This window comes from Budorcas taxicolor, chromosome 11 (genome assembly GCF_023091745.1).
Source record: "Budorcas taxicolor isolate Tak-1 chromosome 11, Takin1.1, whole genome shotgun sequence".
Lineage (NCBI taxonomy): Eukaryota > Metazoa > Chordata > Mammalia > Artiodactyla > Bovidae > Budorcas > Budorcas taxicolor.
The window spans coordinates 139,254,446-139,276,276 of record NC_068920.1 but is presented as its reverse complement, the minus strand read 5'-3'; positions in this window follow the sequence as shown (position 1 = coordinate 139,276,276).

Sequence of the window (21,831 nt, the reverse complement as noted above, 5' to 3'; positions counted from 1 at the left end):
CATATTTACCGAATCAATGATGTCATCCAACCATCTCATCCTCTGTCATCCCCTTCCCCTCAGTCTTTCCCAGCATCAGGGTCTTTTCCAATGAGTCAGGTGGCTGAAGTAATGGAGTTTCAGTTTCAGCATCAGTTCTTCCAGTGAATATTCAGGACAGATTTCCTCTAGGATGGACTGGTTGCATCTCCTTGCTATCCAAGGGACTCTTACTCCCAACCAGCATTAGGCCAGGTTGTGCTTAGAAGCCTTTGTAAATGGTCCACAAGGTAAATACCATACACGAAACTTCTGAAATATCACTCTTGTATATTGGACCAACAGTCCAGGTAAAGCCGTCTGGTATGAAAAAGAGGGGAGACTGCAGCTGGGTTTGAGGTTAATAGTTACAGATTTAGCTGTTTGATTCTGTCACCGTGCTCTGGTCTCAGTGTTTCTCCCTATTCTGATGTCAGAGTCAGATTTTGCGGGACCTGCTCACTGAGAAAAAGTCCACATTTGGAAACCATTTGCTCTTACAAAATGTTTACTATTCCAGCCCCTGATAGTTATTGTTACTGGAGTCATTATTGACCGAGTACAGAGAGAAGAGAGTTTCAGAGAACTGATGTGCAGAAATGGACGTATACAAGGGGCACAGACAGAAAGCAAATGCATGTCCCACTAGCGCTGGTGTACCTGTTATGAAACATTGGCTTTCTCATCACATCCCATAAATTGAGAGCTTTAAGAAGAAGCATTCATGGCCATGTTTCCTCCAAAAAGATAACAAGTCTATCTTTAAAAAAAAAAAATTTTTATGGGTAATTCTCCAAATGTAACACATTCCTAGTTGCCAGAAGTAATCCCAACCTGAGTATTGCTTTGCACGTTGCTCGTGATGTATCTTGATGAATTTCCTGATGAGAAGATAAGTGTGAGTAATAAGAACTAAACTAACTATGGGCAGTTCCAAGTCAGGGAAGTCACCTCATCACATCCTAACCATGGATGACCCTTTGTATTTGCAGAAACAGGACAAGCAGAGCCCACTTGCCTAACCTCTGTTGTTCTTAAATTTTAAAGTATTTATTTCATGTAGTTTCTAGTTTTTATCAAAAAAAAATCATAAACAGATACGTAAAAAATATATCCCACAAACTAAAACAAAATTAACATTTTGGATAATATTTTCCAGCTATATGGGCACTCTGAGATAACGCATTTAAACCATACTTTATCAAGCTTAAGGTGTTTTGACTATAAGACCCTTCTGGTTTAGGTACCATCAAGAAAACCTATAACACAGTGCTTTCTTAAAAAAATATACTTCCATTTTTAAATCATACCACCTAAGTAGACCTCTGCAGAGATATAATTCAAGGTTATTTAAATTAACATAAAGTAAAATTGATATTTTGGAATACACAGTTCTATAGTTTTACCGCATGTATAACCATTACTACAGTCAAGATACAGGACATACAGGACACCTCCATCACCCCAAAAGCTCTTTGTGTTGCTCCCTTTCAGTCATACCCTTGCCCACATCCAGTCTCTGGCAATTACTGATTTGTTCTCTGCCACTATAGTTTTGCCCTTTCTAGAATGTCATATAGATGGAGTCCATACAAAATGTCACCTTTCACTCATCAATATGCCTTTGAAAGTCTTCCAATGTATTGTGTGCATCAGTAGTTTATTGCTTTTATTTACTTTCTATGATCAATATTCCATTGCTTGGATATGCAAATAGTTTGTTATCCCTTTATCATGAAGGGCATTTGGGCTATTGCCAGCTTTCTGGGATTATGAACAGAACTGCTGTGAACATCATATGCAGCTCAATTGTCCAGTGTGAATAACAAGCACTGGATTAAGATGGTTGTTTTGTACTAGTGACTGTTCATAAGAAACTGCCAGATTGTTGAGTAGATGAATAATTTGTATTCCCACTAGCAAGATATAAAATTCTAGCTGCTCCCCATACTTGCCAGCACTTTAATGCTGTTGGGTTTTTTCTTAATATTATTTCAGACACTCATGCATATATACTGGAGAAGGAAATGGCAACCCACTCCAGTGTTCTTGCCTGGAGAATCCCAGGGACGGCGGAGCCTGGTGGGCTGCTGTCTCTGGGGTCGCAGAGAGTCAGACATGACTGAAGTAACTTAGCAGCAGCAGCAGCAGCATGCATATATATATTCATCTAAGTTTTAATTTGCAGTTTATTAATGCCTGATGATGAAAAGCAGCTTTTCCCATTGACATAATGTATTCTGTGAAGTGTTTTGCCTATGTTTTTAGTTGTATTGCCTATTAGCATTGAGTTTTGAGAGTTCTTTATTTAATCTGGATATGTCATTGGTTGGATATATGATTTCCAAGTATTTCTCCCAGTCTAAAGCCTCGCACTTCATTTCTCTTAACAATCTTTCCTAGAACAAAAGTTTTAATTTTCATGAAGTCCAATTTTATCAACAGTTTATTTTCTTGATTTGTTATATAGTGTCTGAAAGATCTTCACTAGAAAAATCTTCAATAGATTTGTATTTGCAGAATCCAAAAAATCTTCAATAGATTTTTCCTCTATTTTTATCTAAAAGTTTTAGAGTTGTATATTTTATACTTATCTGTGGCTCATTTTGACTTACTTTTTATATAAAAATGATCCTCAGGGTTTTTTTGCATGAAGATATTAATTGTTCCAACATCATTTGTTGAAAAAGCCAATTTTTCTCCTTTTAATTGGTTTGTTGTTGTTGTTGTTTTCAGTTCAGCTCAGTCACTCAGTTGTGTCCAACTCTTTGTGACCCCATGGACTGCAGCATGCCAACCTTCCAAGCCATCACCAGGACTGGCCTCCCAACTCCGAGAGTTGGTCCATCACCAACTCCCGGAGCTTACTCAAATTCATGTCCATTAAGTTGGTGATGCCATCCAACCATCTCATCCTCTGTCAGCCCCTTCTCCTCCCACCTTCAATCTTTCCCAGCATCGGGGTCTTAGGTTCTTTGCATCAGGTGGCCAAAGTATTGGAGTTTCATCTTCAACATCAGTCCGTCTAAGGAAGACTCAGGACTGATCTTTTTTAGGATGGACTTGTTGGATTTCCTTGCAGTCCAAGGGACTCTCAACAGTCTTCTTCAACGCCACAGTTCAAAAGCATCAGTTCTTCAGTGCTCAGCTTTCTTTATAGTCCAACTCTCACATCCATACATAACTACTGGAAAAACCATACCTTTGACTAGACGGACCTTTGTTGGCAAAGTAATGTCTCTGCTTTTTAATGTCTCTGCTAAGTTGGTATTTTATAACTTTCCTTCCAAGGTGTAAGCATCTTTTAATTTCATGGCTGCAGTCACCATCTGCAGTGACTTTGGAGCCCCCCAAAATAAAATCTGTCACTGATTTCAGTTTCCCCATCTATTTGCCATGAAGTGATGGGACCAGAGGCCATGATCTTAGTTTTCTGAATGTTGAGCTTTAAGCCAACTTTTTCACTCTCCTCTTTCACTTTCATCAAGAGGCTCTTTAGTTCTTCTTTGCTTTGTGCCATAAGGGTGGTGCCATCTGCATATTTGAGGTAATTGATATTTCTCCCAGCAATCTTGATTCCAGCTTGTGCTTCAACCAGCCCAATATTTCTCATGATATACTCCACATATAACTTAAATAAGCAGGGTGACAGTATACAGCCTTGACATTCTCCTTTCTCTGTTTGGAACCAGTCTTTTGCTCCATGTCCCGTTCTGGCTGTTGTTTCCTAACATGCATCCAGATTCCTCAAGAGGCAGGTCAGGTGATCTGGTATTCCTATATCTTTAAGAATTTTCCAGTTTGTTGTGATCCACACAATCAAAGGCTTTGGCATAGTCAATAAAGCAGAAATAGATTTTTTTATTCTGGAATTCTGTTGCTTTTTCTATGATCCAATGGATGTCGGCAACTTGATCTCTGGTTCGTCTGCCTTTTCTAAATCCAGCTTGAACATCTGGAAGTTCATGGTTCATGTACTGTTGAAGCCTGGCCTAGATAATTTTGAGCATTACTTTACTAGCGTGTGAGATGAGTGCAATTGTGCAGTAGTTTGAGCATTCTTTGGCATTACTTTTCTTTGAGTATGGAATGAAAACTGACCTTTTCCAGTCCTGTGGCCACTGCTGAGTTTTCCAAATTTGCTGGCATATTGAGTGTAGCACTTTCACAGCATCATCTTTTAGGGTTTGAAATAGCTCAACTGTTGCTTTACCTTGGACAAAAATTGATTAATCATTATTGGTGTAGGTCTATTTCTGGACTTTTTATTCTATTCCATTGATTTATAATCTATGCTTTACCAGGTTAGGTTATTATAGTATTGGAGTAATACTATAATAATTGTATGACATGAATAATATGTTGTAATTGAATAAAATGAATAATCCCACTTTCTTCTTCCCTTTTGTTTGGGCTCCTCTTATTGTGCCTTACCATATAAATTTTATAATCAGCTCATCTATACAAAAAGTGTTTTTCATTTAACTGAAATAGTTGCCAAACTATTACTAAAGTTGTGTAAAATTGACATCTTAATGGTATTGGGTCTTCCAATCCCTGAATATTTGTGTCTTCCTATTATTTTTATGTTTTATTTCTTTCTTTGGTTTTTTGTAGTTCTTAGCATGTAGACCACATACCTATTAAAGTTCTGTTAAATTTATATCTACCTATTTGGAGGGGAACTGAGATTTCCACGACTACTTTTTAATACAATGGTGAAAGTAAGCACCCTTGACTTGCTTCCTTTCAATTTTGGTGGGGAAATTATTCAGCCTTTCACACTTAGTGAGGTTTCTTGCTAGCACCATTTTGCTCTAAGGAGATTATTTTAGAATTTCAATCAACAATGCAAAGTTCAATTTCTTCTGATTGCTGTTCTTAAATGGTGGTAGTACTCTTGCCTGGAAAATCCCATGGATGGAGGAGCCTGGGGGGCTGCAATGGGGTCACTAAGAGTCGGACACGACTGAGCGACTTCCCTTTCACTTTTCACTTTCATGCATTGGAGAAGGAAATGGCAACCCACTCCAGTGTTCTTGCCTGGAGAATCCCAGCAACAGAGGAACCTGGTGGGCTGCCGTCTATGGGGTCACAACAGAGTCAGACATGACTGAAGTGACTTAGCAGCAGTAGCAGTATGACTAAAAAAGAAAAAAATGAGGAGTGTTAGTTGTCCAGACATTTCAACAGGAATAACAGCTAAGTTCATACAATTAAAACCAATACACCATTAAGAACATTGGCCATCACTGTCACCCAATCGACAACGATTACAGGACACCATGAAATTTAAGATGCATTCTGATTTTGCAAATGTTAAAAGGTGAAAAATGTGTATCTTGGAGCTGGTAACATGTAGCAACTTTTATAACAGGCTTTTAGAAAATTAATCCAATTTCATGAGCAATTTCCCAGGTTATAAGAAATATTTATAGGCATATTATTTTAATGGTGTCTAATGTTTCATCATAAGGGTCTATCAAAACTTATTAATCACTGTCATCTATTAAAAATTTGTTTTGTTTTCAATTTTACTATTAAATATGATGCACTCATATGCATTTTTAGCATTATACTTAGCATTTATAATTATATGCCTAGAAGTGGATTTGACAAAAGAAATACTTTGTCTAATTCTTAAGATCATTGTCCTTCCAAGAGTATGATTTTATGCCAGGAGAAAGCCAAATGATTCCTGAGAAAATATGCCAGTTCTCATAATATAAACTTGTATTGTAAGGAGAACTTTGGTTACCACATCATGAAATCTGAAATAAAATTTAAATGATCATATTTTTCTTGTTCATCTGCCTAAGAGCAGAGTACAGGCAAGGGATTATTCTTTGTTTTTTCATAAAATTTACTGGTAAGATGAGAAAAAATAAATTTCATAACAATCCTCTTTTGTCATATTTCCACTGAGAAACTATTGCTCAAATTGTAGGCTAAAATGGAATGTTTACTGGATGAAGCGTAAGGATTTTTATATCTGACACAGAGCAAAGTAATTTAATAGGGGAAAAATGCAGATTTTGAATTGTAAAAAAATTGTAAAACTTTTATTTCTACTCAAATTTGTAAACCAAAATATTCCATTTACTCCATTTCATCACTATACGGGTAACTACAGGAAAGTTTGTTAACATATTTTGGATAAGAGTATCAGTTGTATTGGAGTTAAAACAAATATGTGTTGCAATACAATTTGCTCCAATGTTTGGCTTAGTTTAGAAACAGAAAATGTTAACACAGTAATTTCAAACTGTTGATACTGGTTTGTATTTTGGGGGCCAGCACTGAAACTGATATAAACAAAAAGTACTTACATTGGATTTTTAATTCATTCTGTCTTGAGGTTCAGGCTGCTGGCTGTTTAAATGAGGATGTAAGAGGGAAGAGATTAGGAATAACTGACAGCCACATGTATGCATTTCTTAGTAAGGAATTACGTAGAATTACGTAGAAACTGAATTTATAAAGGTACATATTTTTAGAAAGCAAAGCATACAGATGCAATGTGGTATTGTAGAGAAAGCCTTGGATGGAGTTACAAACTCTCTGGCCTCATATGGCTTCTTCATTTGTGATGCAGGGATCTCTGACTCCCTTACAATCTTATGCAAATCAGAGGTTAACTGATTAATGAATGGGAAAGTCTCTGTTTTTAGGCCTTTTATAATATTATGAAAGTGCAAGTCACTCAGTCATGTCCAACTCCTTGCAACCCCATGTACTATACAATCCATGAAATTCTCCAGGTCAGAATACTGGAGTGGGTACCAGTTCCCTTCTCCAGGGGATCTTCCCAACCCAGGGATCAAACCCTGGTCTCTCACATTGCAGGGAAATTCTTTACCAGCTGAGCCATCAGGGAAGCCCAAGAATACTGAAGTGGGTAGCCTATCCCTTCTCCAGGGGATCTCCACGACTCAGGAATCAAACTGGGATCTCCTTCATTGCAGGCAGATTCTTTACCAGCTAAGCTTCCAGAGAAGCCCTATATACTACTATAGACAAGCTTTATTATTAATTAAGGGCAAGATACTCATCTTTACTACTTACCAACATGACCTTTAGCAAATAATTTAACTTTTATAAGCTTTGTTCTTTTATCTGGAATATTAATATTTACCCTTCTAAATTTATTTTTTGGAGAAAGAAGTGGCAGCCCACTCCAATATTCTTGCCTGGGAAATCCCATGAACAGAGCAGCCTGATGGGCTACAATCCAAAGGGTCACAAAGAGTTGAACATGACTTAGAGACTAAACAACAATAGCAAAGTCATTTTAAGGGTGAAATGAAATAATTTTGTGACAGATTTGACACAGGAAACAAGATGAGGAAAATTTCGATGCATTCTCTTTAAAGTTTCCCTTTATTCGGTTGACTTGCAAATATTGGCCAAGCTCCTCTCCATAGTAGCATTTATCAGCTTAGACTTTCCAAAGATCACCAAAGGATGATTCAGGATGAGCTAGAACTCTTTTGTGGGATGTGTCCAAACAATTATGGAAGCAATCTCTGTAAGAAAAAAATAAAAACATATTAACGCCACACTTGTAGATGTTATTCACCTTTCTCTAGGCCACAGGTTGATATTAATAACCAATCCTTCTCACCAAATAGAAATGAAAGTTTTAGGAAAAAAGCTGCAGTTTTATTAATGTCCTAATTCTCATGCAGATTTTCACTTTCTATTACTAAGTACTTCTTTAACAACTAAAGATATTAATACTTTTCCATGCAAGTTACTTTAGTTTTCATGACTATTCCTATCATTCTGAATGATTTTATTTGAACTGGTTGATCAATTAGCCAGCTGTACATAGCTTTGTAATCATGCTGAATTGAGTCTTTCAAGTATATCCTCATTATCCATATTTCTAAAAATTTATTTGTTCTCTTTTTGGTACCTTACCATCCTAGGACCTACAAACACAGGTGATACAATATACTTCAGTCACACAGCAGTGCTACAGCTGTATTTGAATGGGCAGCCTGGCTAAGGAAGCTGGGGCTTCCCTGGTGGCTCAGAGGTTAAAGCGTCTGCCTCTAATGTGGGAGACCTGGGTTCAATCCCTGGGTCGGGAAGATCCCCTGGAGAAGGAAATGGCAACCCACTCCAGGATTGTTGCCTGGAGAATCCCATGGACGGAGGAGCCTGGTGGGCTACAGTCCATGGGGTTGCAAAGAGTCGGACACGACTGAGCAACTTAACTTAACTTATGCATTTGGAGAAGGAAATGGCAACCCACTCCAGTATTCTTGCCTGGAGAATTCCATGAACAGAGGAACCTGCTGGGTCACAGTCCATGGGGTCACAAAGAGCTGGACACGAGTGAGTGACTAACACCTTCACTTTCATGCATTTTGGTTAGAAGAAAACATGGGATCTTAGGACCCTTAGGCTCAGTCACTCAGTTGTGTCCAGCCCTTTGTGACCACATGGACTATAGTCCTCCAGGCTCCTCTGTCCATGGAATTCTCCAGGCAAGAATACTGGAATGGGTTGCCTTTTCCTTCTCCATGGGATCCCTAAGACCCTCTCAACTCAGAAGTCTTCCACCCTAGGGTTACGTTTAATGTCCCGGAATCAGAAGAATGCTCCTTCAGTTATGTCTCCTTGTTGTCTCATTTAACCTTTTAATCTCCATGCACATATGGCTTTCAAAAGCACTTTGTAAGTTAAAATTCAGTAGACAGGTATGAACTGGATTGTTGTTACAGTTTATAATTAGATCCTGTCTCTGTTGTATCCAAGACCTTAAGACAAAAGGTACCACTTCCATTCTGAAGGAAGGTGTGAAGCAGCCTAAGCAAGACTCCTTATGGGCCACACAAGAGAGACAGCCTGGACTTGTCCTAAATCCTGCTCCCAGAGGCCACCTGGAACGTGAGGAGGTTCAGCACACAGGGGCCATAGGTTTTCTTGCAGATATCCTCAGGCTGAAGGGCATCCTTAGTGCCCAGCCAGAGTGGACCACAAGGAGAGATCTCCAGTGGTGGGGGGTAGTTTTCCAAAGAATCCAAAGAAGCATCTAGAAGAGGAGGAACACAGACAGTCTGATAGTGCTTCCAGGAGGACCAATCAAATAAGGCCTCTCCTGTCACTTACCTCTTGTCTCTCCCCCTCTCTATTTCTGAAGGAATCAAAAGGCATTTCTGAGGTTAGGGAAGGAAACAAGCAAACACAAACTAGGAAAGCAGAGGAGCTTTTTCACTGCAAGGCCCTGCTTGGAATAGGCCCAAGCAGGGGAAGGGAGAGATGGAAATTTACATGAAAGGAAGAGCTTATTTTAATAAATTTATTTGTGTCATATTTTATTTTATAATCTTTCAGCTGCATTGTGTAGCATGTGGGCTTTAGTTCCTTGACCTGGGATTAAATTAGCAGTGTTACCCTATATTAGCAGTGTGGAGTGTTAACCACTGTATACCATGGCAGCAGGGGGGGCGACCAGGGAAGCCCCCAAAGAAGGAGTTTTGACTACTATATATGTTTGGACATTTTAATGAATGGCATATTACATTTTTTGCGACTAGCAGAAAACTAAACAAATTGCAGGGAAGTCATGACCTGTGTCATATTTCACAAAAGGCATGAGGAAAATTAACTCTGCAGAGCAGGTGTGACCAGGCAGTGGATGGGAAGGAAAACAGGTCACTTTCTGAGTGTATGCTCCTGTCTCAGTTGTGCCAAATAGTGCTTGAAGCACCAGGGCAGTAAATGACCAGCAGCACCAAGAATCAAGGACATTGACACAAAAGCTGCTGTCTTATTTCTCCCCCGGGGCACAGCTCTGGCCACCCAAAGCACCATGGTTAACAGACAGAAAGATTGGTGAGGAGAATCATGAAGCAGATATCTGCTGATGGTCCTTCTGCAAGTGAGGGGCAGGGAATCAACCCATCACAGGCACCTTCAAGAATGGCTCCTCTACATGGCTGTTCTCACATGATTTTTTAAAGACCATTTATTGGTCACAGAGAAAAGATATTTCTTGAAATGATTTCACAAATACCAAGGGCAAGACCTCATTTAGATAAAGCAAAAACTTCCCAAAGCCCAGCGGAACATTCCTTGCAGGGCTGTGCTTTCTGCTGAAGAAAGGGAGGTGTCTGAGATAAGCAGAGCAGACTGTGCTGGAAGAAAACAAACGTATTTGTTGTTCCCCTGGTGCATATATTTCCTAATATAGTCTGGGACCTTGAGAACTCTGGCTGCCCCTGCCCTGGCAGAGAGACTCAGAGTGAGTGCTGTCCTGTGGAACCCAGAGGCCTGTGCCCAGTGAAAACCCCAAGCACCACAAGTCCTCCGTGAAGAGGGCGGTCCAGAGTGGCCTGGCCCAGGGAAGGCGCTTCTCAGGTACTAGGGGATGAGGGCTGTCTACTCTCACCTCCTTGTAGAGGTTGAGCTGAATGATCTATGACCACCTCACTTCTGACATCATCCCTGAACCTCTAAAGAGGAAATGCTCACTGTGTTGAGATGTGTTCCACTTAAATTCACTGCAGGCAGTGGGATTCCTTCGATATTTACGGGAAAAAAAAAAAATGTTGCTCATTCAGTCATGTCTGCCTCTCTACAACCCCATGACTGTAGCCCACCAGGCTCCTATGTTCATGGAGTTCTCCAGGCAAGAATATGGGAGTGGGTTGCCGTTTCTTTCTCCAGAGGATCTTCCCTACCCAGGGATTGAACCTGGGTCTCCTGCATTGCCGAGAGATTCTTTATCAATCTGAGCCACCAGGGACGCCCTCAATATTCATGGACCACCTGCCAAACAGGAGGCTCTGCTGGCCACTGGGAATAAAACAGGAGTTAAAACAACCAGTGGTGTAACTGCAGCAGGGAAGTGAGAGCAATAAAAGTGGGCGTTGTCTGTAAAGAATTTTTTTTTAACCGAATTATAGTTCATTTATAATGTTGTGTTAGTTTCTGGTGTACAACAAACTGATTCAGTTGTATATGAAGTGAAAGTGAAAGTCTCTCAATTGTGTCCCATTCTTTGTGACTCCATGGACTATATAGTCCACAGAATTCTCCAGGCCAGAATACTGGAGTGGGTAGCCTTTCCCTTCTCCAGGATATACACATGTAGATGTATACATATATATACTCTAAAATATTATTTTCCATTATAGTTTATGACAAGATATTGGATATAATTCCTTGTGCTAAATATATATAATATGAAATCCCATACATGTAAGCCTTAAATGTGTACATTTCATTACTTTTCCTTTAATAAACATCCAACATAATTAAGAGAAATTCTTTGACACACATACATTCAGCTACATATCTATTTTGAAAATATAAGCTTAATGGCATTGAGAATTCAGTGGTTCAGAATTGTTGGACCTCATTTTTGTCTACCCTCTGTGTTAATAAACATTCTTGTGTTTAAAAGGAGGATTTGAAAAAAAAGCAATGATGATATCCCGATTTTTTTTAAGACACAGAAACAGAATCTGAGTGATTTCTGTAACTCCAAGTTTTATTTATTTTAAAAATTTGAATCAGAGTGCAGATTACAAGGTGATATAGTATCTCCTCATTTGGTAAGTTCACATTACATTCATGAATATTTTGCTGAATTTGAACAACTCAGACTGAAATTGTTCCTTAAAATGGTTAATTCTTACAGAACTAAAGAATTAATCAGTAAAATAAAATATCACATCAGTGGCATGACATAGTTATTGTGCTTTTTGAGATCATTTTTGTTAAAATTCAGTTACTGAATAATTGTTTACACAAATTATTTTCAGGCTATAATCAAAGAATCAAAATGCAAATGATTAGATACATTTAATAACTATTAAGCAAATAGTTGCATTTTTTTTGAACTATATTATTAACTATTTTTATGGATATGATTATGTACGTGAAGATGATTATGTACGTGAAGAAAATTTGTCACTGGGATTTTTCAATACTTATTATTATTTGTCTTATTGTTGCTGTTGCTATTTAGTTGCTAAGTTGTGTCTGACTCTGCAACCCAATGGACTATAGCCCACAGGCTCCTCGCTCCTCGGGATTTCCCAGGCAAGAATACTGGAGTGGGTTGCCATTTCCTCCCTATGATCTGGCTATACATGAAAATAATTTTGTCATGCAGAGGAAATGAGTGTGAAAAGTGATCTGTCTCTAATACAAAAAGTATGTCACTGACCACAATATTATTGACAATGACAAACGGTTACTAAGCAGCTACTATGTGCTGGGCACTGTTCTAGGGCTACAGATACAGCAGTGAACAGAGCAGACAATGTGTCTCTGTTAAGCTTATTATTTAATGAAGAAAAATAAATGATAAAAAAATAGCAAAGTAAATTATATAATATGTTAGGAAATGATAACTGCTCTGGAAAATGAATAAAGCAAAGAAAGCAAATCAATATCTACTTTGGGATGGGCTACCGTTTTAAATAAGGTGGTCAGAGTAGACCTCAATGAGAATGTCATTTGAGCAAAAACATGAAGGAGGTGAAATATATTTTTATCCGCTGGGATTTTATATGTCAGGACATTTAATAATCTTGTTAGTATCTGCAGTGGAAACAAAGTAATCAAGGTCCAGGGACATGACTTATTTGAACAAAATTTAAGCCTATTTAATATTATTTCCCTTTTTCTAACAGGAAAATTTTTTAAAAAGTTTATTTTTAAGAAAGTTTAAATAATCTAGATCTATAGTGATTAATTGGAGAAGGAAATGGCAACCCACTCCAGTGTTCTTGCCTGGAGAATCCCAGGGACGAGGGAGCCTGGTGGGCTGCTGTCTATGGGGTCACATAGAGTCAGACACGACTGAAGTGACTTAGCAGTAGCAGCAGTATAGTGATTAATAATAATATATATATTATTAGAAAAATATTCAATGGATTCCTACTCTATACAATACATTTTGATAAGTATTCTTTGCTTCTACTATGAACAAAATCAACCTTTATTTCCAAACAGTCAAGTGAAGGGATAAACTTATGCTGAGGAGGAGTGCTATAAACTTCAAGAAGCATTAGTACTTGAGAAGTTGAGGAAAGGCAAGGATGACCTGGCAGCATGATGTCAGAGGTGGCTTCATGAGGCAATGACTTTTAAATTGACTGTGAAACATGTCTAAGATTGGAATAAATAGAGATCATGTGGTCAGTCCATTCGAGCTAAGGCACAGAGTCGGAAGTTGGGATAATTGCTTGCTTGCAGATTCTTGTATGAGATGGAGACAAGCAAGTAATCAAGAAGACTTGAGAGAAATCAAGGACTCTTGCTAGACTGCCAGTGTTCAGACTGGAAAATACAGATTTAATCAAAAGAGTAGGGGTTTGGTTGTATGGTTTATTACATGTAGGCATATGTTGCTTAATGATGAAAGTCAAAAGATGACCATGCTTGAGGTTTGCTGAAATAGGCTGTGGTTAAGATCCAGAGGATTTAAGGAAGCCAGAACCAATGGGTAGGTGGTGGGAATCATCAGTGTGGGGTTGGAATCATGGAAGAAGAACACAGGGGATAAGCAGCAGGGGAAGACTGTATCTGACATTGATGTCTGCAAGAAAAGTGGAAGCCAGTCTTTGTACAAGAGTCATGATGGTGGGGAAACATTTAGTTGATGGCTCCTTGTTGAATTGGTAGGCTTCCCAGGTGACACTAGTGGTAAAGAACCCACCTGCCAATGCAGGAGACACACGAGATGTGGATTCAACCCCTGGGCCAGCAAGATCCCCTGGAGGATGCAATGCACTCAATGTTTTGCTTGGAGAATCCCATGGATAGAGGATTTTGGTGGGCTATGGTTCATAGGGTCACAAAGAGTTGGGCACAACTGAAGTAACTTTGTTGTTGTTTGTTGAATAAGACTGGAGTCCAGTCTTTCTTCTCCACTTTGATTTTCTATTGTGTTGACTGGGGTTGGGAGGAAATTCAGGGGACAGGGATTAGAAATGGGAAAGCATATATTTCTCATGGCATCAGATTAAGTAAATGTAAAATTCACTTGGGTCATGCCTGCAGTTAAATACCAATTGACTAAAGTGCAAAAACTACCAAGATGCTGTGCCTGTTCTTTTAGGTCCCCCATTATGTTTATATGATTCATAGCCAATTGACAAGGGATGCATTTTATAAACCAAATGTAGAAACTTAGACATTCTCAATAAATATGACCCACTAGGAAAACCCCAGGAGACCTCCAAACAGGGCAGTATTTACAAAAGACACCATAGATGCCTAGCCCTTTATCTTCTGGAAGGAAGGTGTATAAGGGGCAACTATTTCTGAACACTTGAGTACATTCCCTTGACAGCATATGCTAAGAGAGTTCCTTAAACGTACTGTTATTCTTCCAGACCACTTGGATATTGTAATATTCTTATCCAGCTGAATAATGCCACTTAAGGAGAAAAGAGAGGAGGCCTTTGAGCTGAGGCTAGATGCGCCACAGTCATTCTCTAGGCCAGCTCTTTGTAAGTTGGCAATTGAAGAACCATCAATCTATACGTGCAAAGTTGGTGAAGAATTCAATCCACTCAGTGCTTAGATGCCTCATTAATATTTCTAGGCTTTACCAAAATAACTTTAAAAAATAATCCATGTCCAGTTTTAGAGGAAAAAAGTGATAATATTCATCGAGCCATGTCCAACTTTTTGTGACCCCATGGACTGTAGCCCACCAGACTCCTCTGTCCATGGAATTCTCCAAGCAAGAATACTGGAGTGGATTGCCATGCCCTTTTCCAGGGGATCTTCACAATGCAGGGATCGAACCCCTATCTCCTGCAAGGCAGGCAAATTCTTTACTGCTAAGCCCTGGGAATCTAAAGGGCACCTCAAAACATTTCCAACATTTTTGCCCTTTGATGTTGGGATTAACACTACAAATTTTAGAGGTGTAACATTTTCACTAATGCTAGTTCAGGATTCAGAACAAACTGCAAGAACAAGTTCCCTAGGGAAGTCCTAAAGATCCATTTTTGGAAGAGAATGTCTGTGTTTATATTTCCAGTTTATAAAGCATTTACCAATCACTTGGCCTCAGATCATGTTTACAGAGGAGAAAAACACCCAGAAAACAAATAAACTGTTTCTTGCACAGTGTGGATCAACAAAGCTTAGCTCTCCCCCACAGAGCAGCACTAGTTTTCCTTGCCTGATAGAAACCCCCCATCAAGGGGTTTCTGTGGAACATCCATTCTTATAACCAAAGTTTAGTTCAGATTGCTTCCTGTCAGATGTGCTGACAGCTGATTGAAATTTGACCCAAAAGCTTCTTACTGAGTAGGTCCACTTACTAATCAACAAACCCCAGGTAGTCTCTCTTTAGGGCAGCATCCTGGACAGTGCAGACAATTTCCTGAGTCTGTTCTCCAGGGGGAGGTTCGGGTTAAATGGAGACTTGAATCAGCACTTCTGATTTTGATGCAGTTTCTCAAGTGGAGCATGGACTCAGGAAACCAGTTTTTCTGTCTTGTCAATAGAGAATGGCCTTTGAAAACCAGTTTATCTGTTTTGGTTTGTAGGTCCTAGAGAACAGATCACTAGGAGATGCACTAACTGGTTCCTTTCAGCCTTTGAGTGGTCATGAAAAAACATTACGAAGCAAAATCTAAGCCATGAATATTGCTTTTAAACCTGGTGAGAAAGAAATCCTTGGCTAGTGAGACCAAAATGATGAATGTAAGAAAGAAAGTTTGAAGGAACAACTGTGAGAACCAACTGCAGAGGGATCTGAGTCATACCCAGGAAAATACGAGGATGCCTGCACCCTGGGTAGTTCCTGGGTTTTTAATGTCAGACAGAGCAGCTCCGACCTTTTCATTAACTAGAGCAGCTTTCTGAGCTCCTAAAATGCAGCCAGCAGTAACTCTCCAAATAAATTTCAAGGAGTCATGCTTTGTGAAAACCTATCACCTTCATGAGTCATTAGGAAAATGTGTGTCGACTGTGCCAACTGTAGTGTTTCGTGGGAGCCCACAGTCCTGCAGCATTTGAGAACAAATCTCTTCTCTAGTCATTGCTGCTGGGCATGTAGTTAATTTTAAGTAAAGGCTATTTAGGACCAAATCAAGCACAAGTGACTCATATGCAGTGGGGATCCAAGAAATGTTAATTAAATGAATTCATCAATTAAAATAATTTTCTGATGCAAAAATAGGAGTCATGTGTAAGTGATGTAGGGTGGTCACCAGTGTTTCTATGTATTTTTCTATTTTCTTCCATTTTGGGGAATATATATCCTGATTGTTGGTTGGGCTTCCTATACTCAGATGTCTGTGAATTTATTATCATTTACTGACAACTTGAACTTGCATTGCAGAGTCTTTCTCAATTCCTAAGTTCCGTCAGTTGGGAAGATCCCTTGGAGAAGGGAAAGGCTACCCACTCCAGTATTGTGGCCTGGAGAATTCCATGGACTGTAGTCCATGGGGTCGCAAAGAGTCAGACACAACTGACTGACTTTCACTTTCACAGGAAGAAATTCTGGAAGGCTCTTCTCTTCCATCTCCATGAATAAGTCATCATTTCAATTAGATGGAAAGTGAAAGTGAAAGTCACTCAGTTGTGTCAACTCTTTGTGACCCCATGGACTATCCATGGAATTCTCCAGGCCACAATACTGGAGTGGGTAGCCTTTCCCTTCTCCAGGGGAATCTTACCAGCCCAGGGATCGAACCCAGGTCTCCCGCATTGTAAGCATATTCTTTACAAGCTGAGCCCCAAGGGAAGCCCAGATGGAAAGAGATCCTAAATCTTATCTCTATGACTTTTCTTTTAGAGTGCAAGCTCTTTGGAAGCAAGAGTTATGTCTGTTTTTCCCACTATTCTGTCATGCATTTGTCATAGTGCTTTGCACCAAATAAGTACTTGATCATTTTTTATAAATTAACAGCAGTTAATATATATTTAATATTATTTGTTAAATGAATAAAGGAATAAATGAATCAATATCTTTTCCAAACATATGTCAAATGAGTATTTTAGACTTATCCCCTACACATTAAGAAATTGTCTTAAATCCTGTGTTCATCATTTCCTTGCTTTATTTTTATTGCATCTCTATATATTCCTTAAAAATATTTATTTAGGTTAATAATTTTAATTTTAAAAAGCTGTGTCACTATACATAAAATAGATAAAAAATAAGAACCTACTGTGTAGAACAGGGAACTAGAGTCAATATCTTGCAATAACCTACAATGCAAAAGAATCTGATAAAGAATGTATATATAATATTATTAGCATCTATGTGTATGTATAATCACTTTCCTGCATACCTCAACATAAACAACACTGTAAATTAACTATAATTTAAGTGAAAAATTATTTTTTTTAAAAATAAATGTATCATGCAATACTATATGGAATATGCATTGATTTCTTTTGGTTTCTATTTAACATTATATCACCAATGTGAATTTCTATTGTATTTTGTCATAGTTCATCTTTTTGGACTATTGTAGAAAAGTGCTTTTCACACTTTGTTAATTCTAATGTTGATGGGTATCCAGGCTTTCACTATTAAAAATCAAGTTTCTGGGAGTATTCAAGTACACATCACCCTTGTACGTGCACAAGAATGTTGATAAGTGCATATTTAAGATTTTGTTTGTTGAGTCACAAGGTGTATGAAGGTATAAATTTATTTAGAAGGAAATGCAAAGCTGTTTTCCAAAGTGGTTGTAGCAATTTTATAGTCCCATCAGCAAAGTTAAGAAAATACTATTGATTCATCCTTTCAAACATTTAGAAATAGTGAATTCATGTCAATGTATGGCAAAACCAATACAGTATTGTAAAGTAAAAATAAATAAATAAATAAACAGGATACAGAAAAAAAATGTACCAATTGTAGAATTTATATGGTTGTTAAATGATACCTTGTGCAGTCTTGATTAGCATTCCCCTAAAAACTAAGATCATGGCATCCAGTCCCATCACTTCATAGCAATTAGATGGGGAAACAGTGGAAACAGTGGCTGACTTTATTTTTCTGGGCTCAAAAATCACTGTAGATGGTGACTGCAGCCATGAAATTAAAAGATGCTTACTCCTTGGAAGGAAAGTTATGAACAACCTAGATAGCATATTAAAAAGCAGAGACATTACTTTGCCAACAAAGATCTAACTAGTCAAGGCTATGCTTTTCCAGTGGTCATGTATGGATGTGAGAGCTGGACTATGAAGAAAGCTGAGCACCGTAGGATTGATGCTTTTGAACTGTGGTGTTGCAGAAGACTGTTGAGAGTCCCTTGGACTGCAAAGAGATCCAACCAGTCCATCCTAAAGGAGATCAGTCCTGGGTGTTCATTGGAAGGACTGATGTTGAAGCTGAAACCCCATTCCTTTGGCCACCTGATGCGAAGAGCTGATTCATTTGAAAAGACCCAATGTTGGGAAAGATTGAGGGCAGGAGGAGAGGGGGAAGACAGAGGATGAGATGGTTGGATGGCATCACCAACTCAATGGATATGGGTTTGGGTGAACTCTAGGAGTTGGTGATGGACAGGGAGGCCTGGCGTGCTGCGGTTCATGGGGTCACAAAGAGTCGGACACGACTGAGCGACTGAACTGAACTGAATCACTAATGACATTGATCACCTCTTCATATGCTTATTTGTCAAGAGATCCATTTCTGTATTAACACTTACACTGAAGATCCTCACTTTTTTCAGGTTACAGGATTTTTGGTGATTTCTTTTTGAAAGTTGTCCTGGCCTTATTGGTCACTCATGACAGTAAATAGACTACTTTCAGTTCCTTTTCATGTGCAACAGTCCTTTCAAACTCTGGTTTGTGGTCACAGTCCTGTCACTTCTATTAGTACCTCCATATTCTACGACAATGAACAAACGTTTGACACTTTGCATTTGTCATGTGTAAAATGGACAGGAGGATAAAATTATCATAATAAATATTTAATGGCATTTCTGTAAGTACTTCATCTGCTTTGTAATGTGTTCCTCCCTCAAAGCCAGGTTCTCAGTTATGCTCCTCTCATCTTGTGTCTCCCTCTAACATAGTCTGTATTAAATTTGTGCTGACTTGCTATTTCATATTTTGACTGTTAGAAAATAATTACAATTATTATGATACTGATAATAATACCTAACCTTTACTAGACAATGTACCAAAGACTATGATGAGCATGTTACAGACGTTGCCTCCTTTATGTCCTTTTTATGTAGCAGATACTATTATTGTCCTAATTTATGTATATCCTCTAAAACAGTGATCAGCAAACTTTATCTATAAACAGCTAAGTAATAAATATTTTAAGTTTTAAGAATTAACAACCTCTGCAATTACTCAACTCTTTGTCACTGTTGATTGGAAGCAGAAAGGAAACATATGAGAATGAACGGCTTAATAAAGCTATTTGCAAAAACAGGTTATGGCACAGATTTGGCTTGTGGGCTGTAGCTTATCTACCCAAGGACATGACCATGTCTGCAAGAGTGGAAGCCACATCTCAAAACGCCATGAGGTCTATAGGTTTACCTTAATAATTGATTTTCTAGAAAATCTTACCACAACACATGCTCTTCCCTTAAATTTAGGAAATGTTTATTGAATATTGATGCTGAAGCTGAAGCTCCCATAATTTGGCCACCTGATGCAAAGAACTGACTCACTGGAAAAGATCCTGATGCTGGGAAAGATTGAGGGCATGAGGAGAAGTGTGGTGACAGAGGATGAGATGGTTGGATGGCATCCCTGACTCAATGGACATCAGTTTGAGCAAGCTCCAGGAAATAGTGAAAAACAAGGAAGCCTGGTGCACTGCAGTCCTTGTGGTCTCAAAGAGTTGGACACAACTGAGCGACTGAATAACAACAAATAAAGTACCTGAGCTGTGCTAAGCACCTACTCCTGGAGCCAAGGATACAGAAATAAATCAAGTCAGATCCTCTGCCTTCTGGGCTCAAAGACTAGCAATAGGAAGATCAATTAGACAGACATGGAATTCAGCAAGTGCCGCAATAGAAATATACAGTCAGTATGTACAAAACATAGACAAGTGACCATCAGTTCATAGATACCATCAGGCACCTACTATGTTTCAAGTGCTCTGTTAGACCTGGGAATGGATACACAGAACAGACACAGCCCTCACCCACATATACTGACAGCTGAATGGGAAAACTGTTTCAACAAATAATTTAGTAGTAAATATTTACCAGTGTGCAAAATGTTGAGAAGTAACAATATGAGAGCATATGAACATGTGGAATCTGGGAACAAGGAATTTGTCTGGGGTGACTGGATTATGAGGTGGGGGATATGAACTGAAAGGTGAATGAAGGCCAGACCAGAAGAGCTTGAACACCAAGTTAAGGAATTTGGACTTTATTCTGGAGACACCTGGTAGGCATCAAAGATTATTGAACAGGTGAATGACAAGACGAGTCCTTTTGAAAGAAAACTCTGGCAACCATATGTAGAGTAAATTGAAAGTAGAGAGGACTGAGGCCAACAGTCTCAGCCTCATCTTGGCCTTAGTGGAAAACCATTTAATGAATGCATAAAGGTGTTGGGAAGGCAGACTATTGAATAAACTCAAAAAGAGATGTGAGTACTCCTTGTCTAGGCTTTAAATATTTTTTAATTAACAGCATATTAACTTTTTGCATAATTTTTTATAAAAGAGTGGGATATCAGTTATCTGTAAAGTACTTCATCATTTGCTAAAACACACTGGACTAGAGCGTTAGTTTTTAAAGTATTTAAACAAAATATCTGCTATTTGCCTATTAATTTTCTTAGTATCTACTTTCTGCATGTATTATAGATCAGTGTGGTTACAGACTGCAAGGTAGTGGCATTTACATATGTGAGATTTCTCCTTTGATCCGCTGATGTGCAGCCCTAGGCCACCTACTTTATAAAAAGTATGCCAATCATGTATTTCCCCTACTCCATAAGACTTCATATTCCAGGAGATTCCTAAAGGCAGTTTTCTCATTCGTTCACCATGAAAGAAATCCCTGAAACTCAATTCTCGAAGTTGACATTGGATTTTTCTCTTTCTATAGCTAGTTACCAAGTCCAGTTGAGACTCTGTTCAAACTGTATCTCAGATTCAGTTGTTGTTTTTTTTTTCCCATTGTCACCTCTGCCATGCCAAAGGATCGTTCAATTTTGTGTGTCAGAAAAAAAAAAAAAAAGAGAAAGAGAGAAATGGTAAGAGACAACGAGAGCCTTGATGAGACCAGGGGCTACTGAATAAAATGTGGCCCAAGGAAGCCCCAAGCTGGTGTCTGCCTGGTGGCACCAAAGGCTTCATGGCTGATCCGTAGCAAAGCAGGAATCCCCTTTGGGGCTCAAAACATCTCAAAGGCAGAAAAACAGATGTAAGAACTGTGAATAACAGAAGGTCTTGCAGAGTTGAATCCCAAAAAGAGAGGATGCCTGCGAGTGAGGAAAGGGTTACAAGTCCCCCGGGGCTCTCTTCATGCATGCATACGTGGACTGGGTATCCGCAGAAACACCCTTCTAACCGGAGGGCAGCTGATCACTTCTGCAGCAGTCGTTCGTTTTAATATCTGTATTCTAATTTACTTGACATCTGCAGAACATCCAAAGAAAATATTCAAGTACGAGATGGGCAATCCGGCTGCTTTCTGAGTTCATCAAATATCTCACACTCCTTTTTCAAATGTTTTCAGTTTTGCAAAACTCAAAATGCATTCTGCCAAACATGTTCTCCGTTAATGTTTATTTAGAAGGGAATTTAATCCTTATGCTGCTGATGCATTTACACTTAACTCATCAAAATGTTTTACTAGAGTCATTTGATGT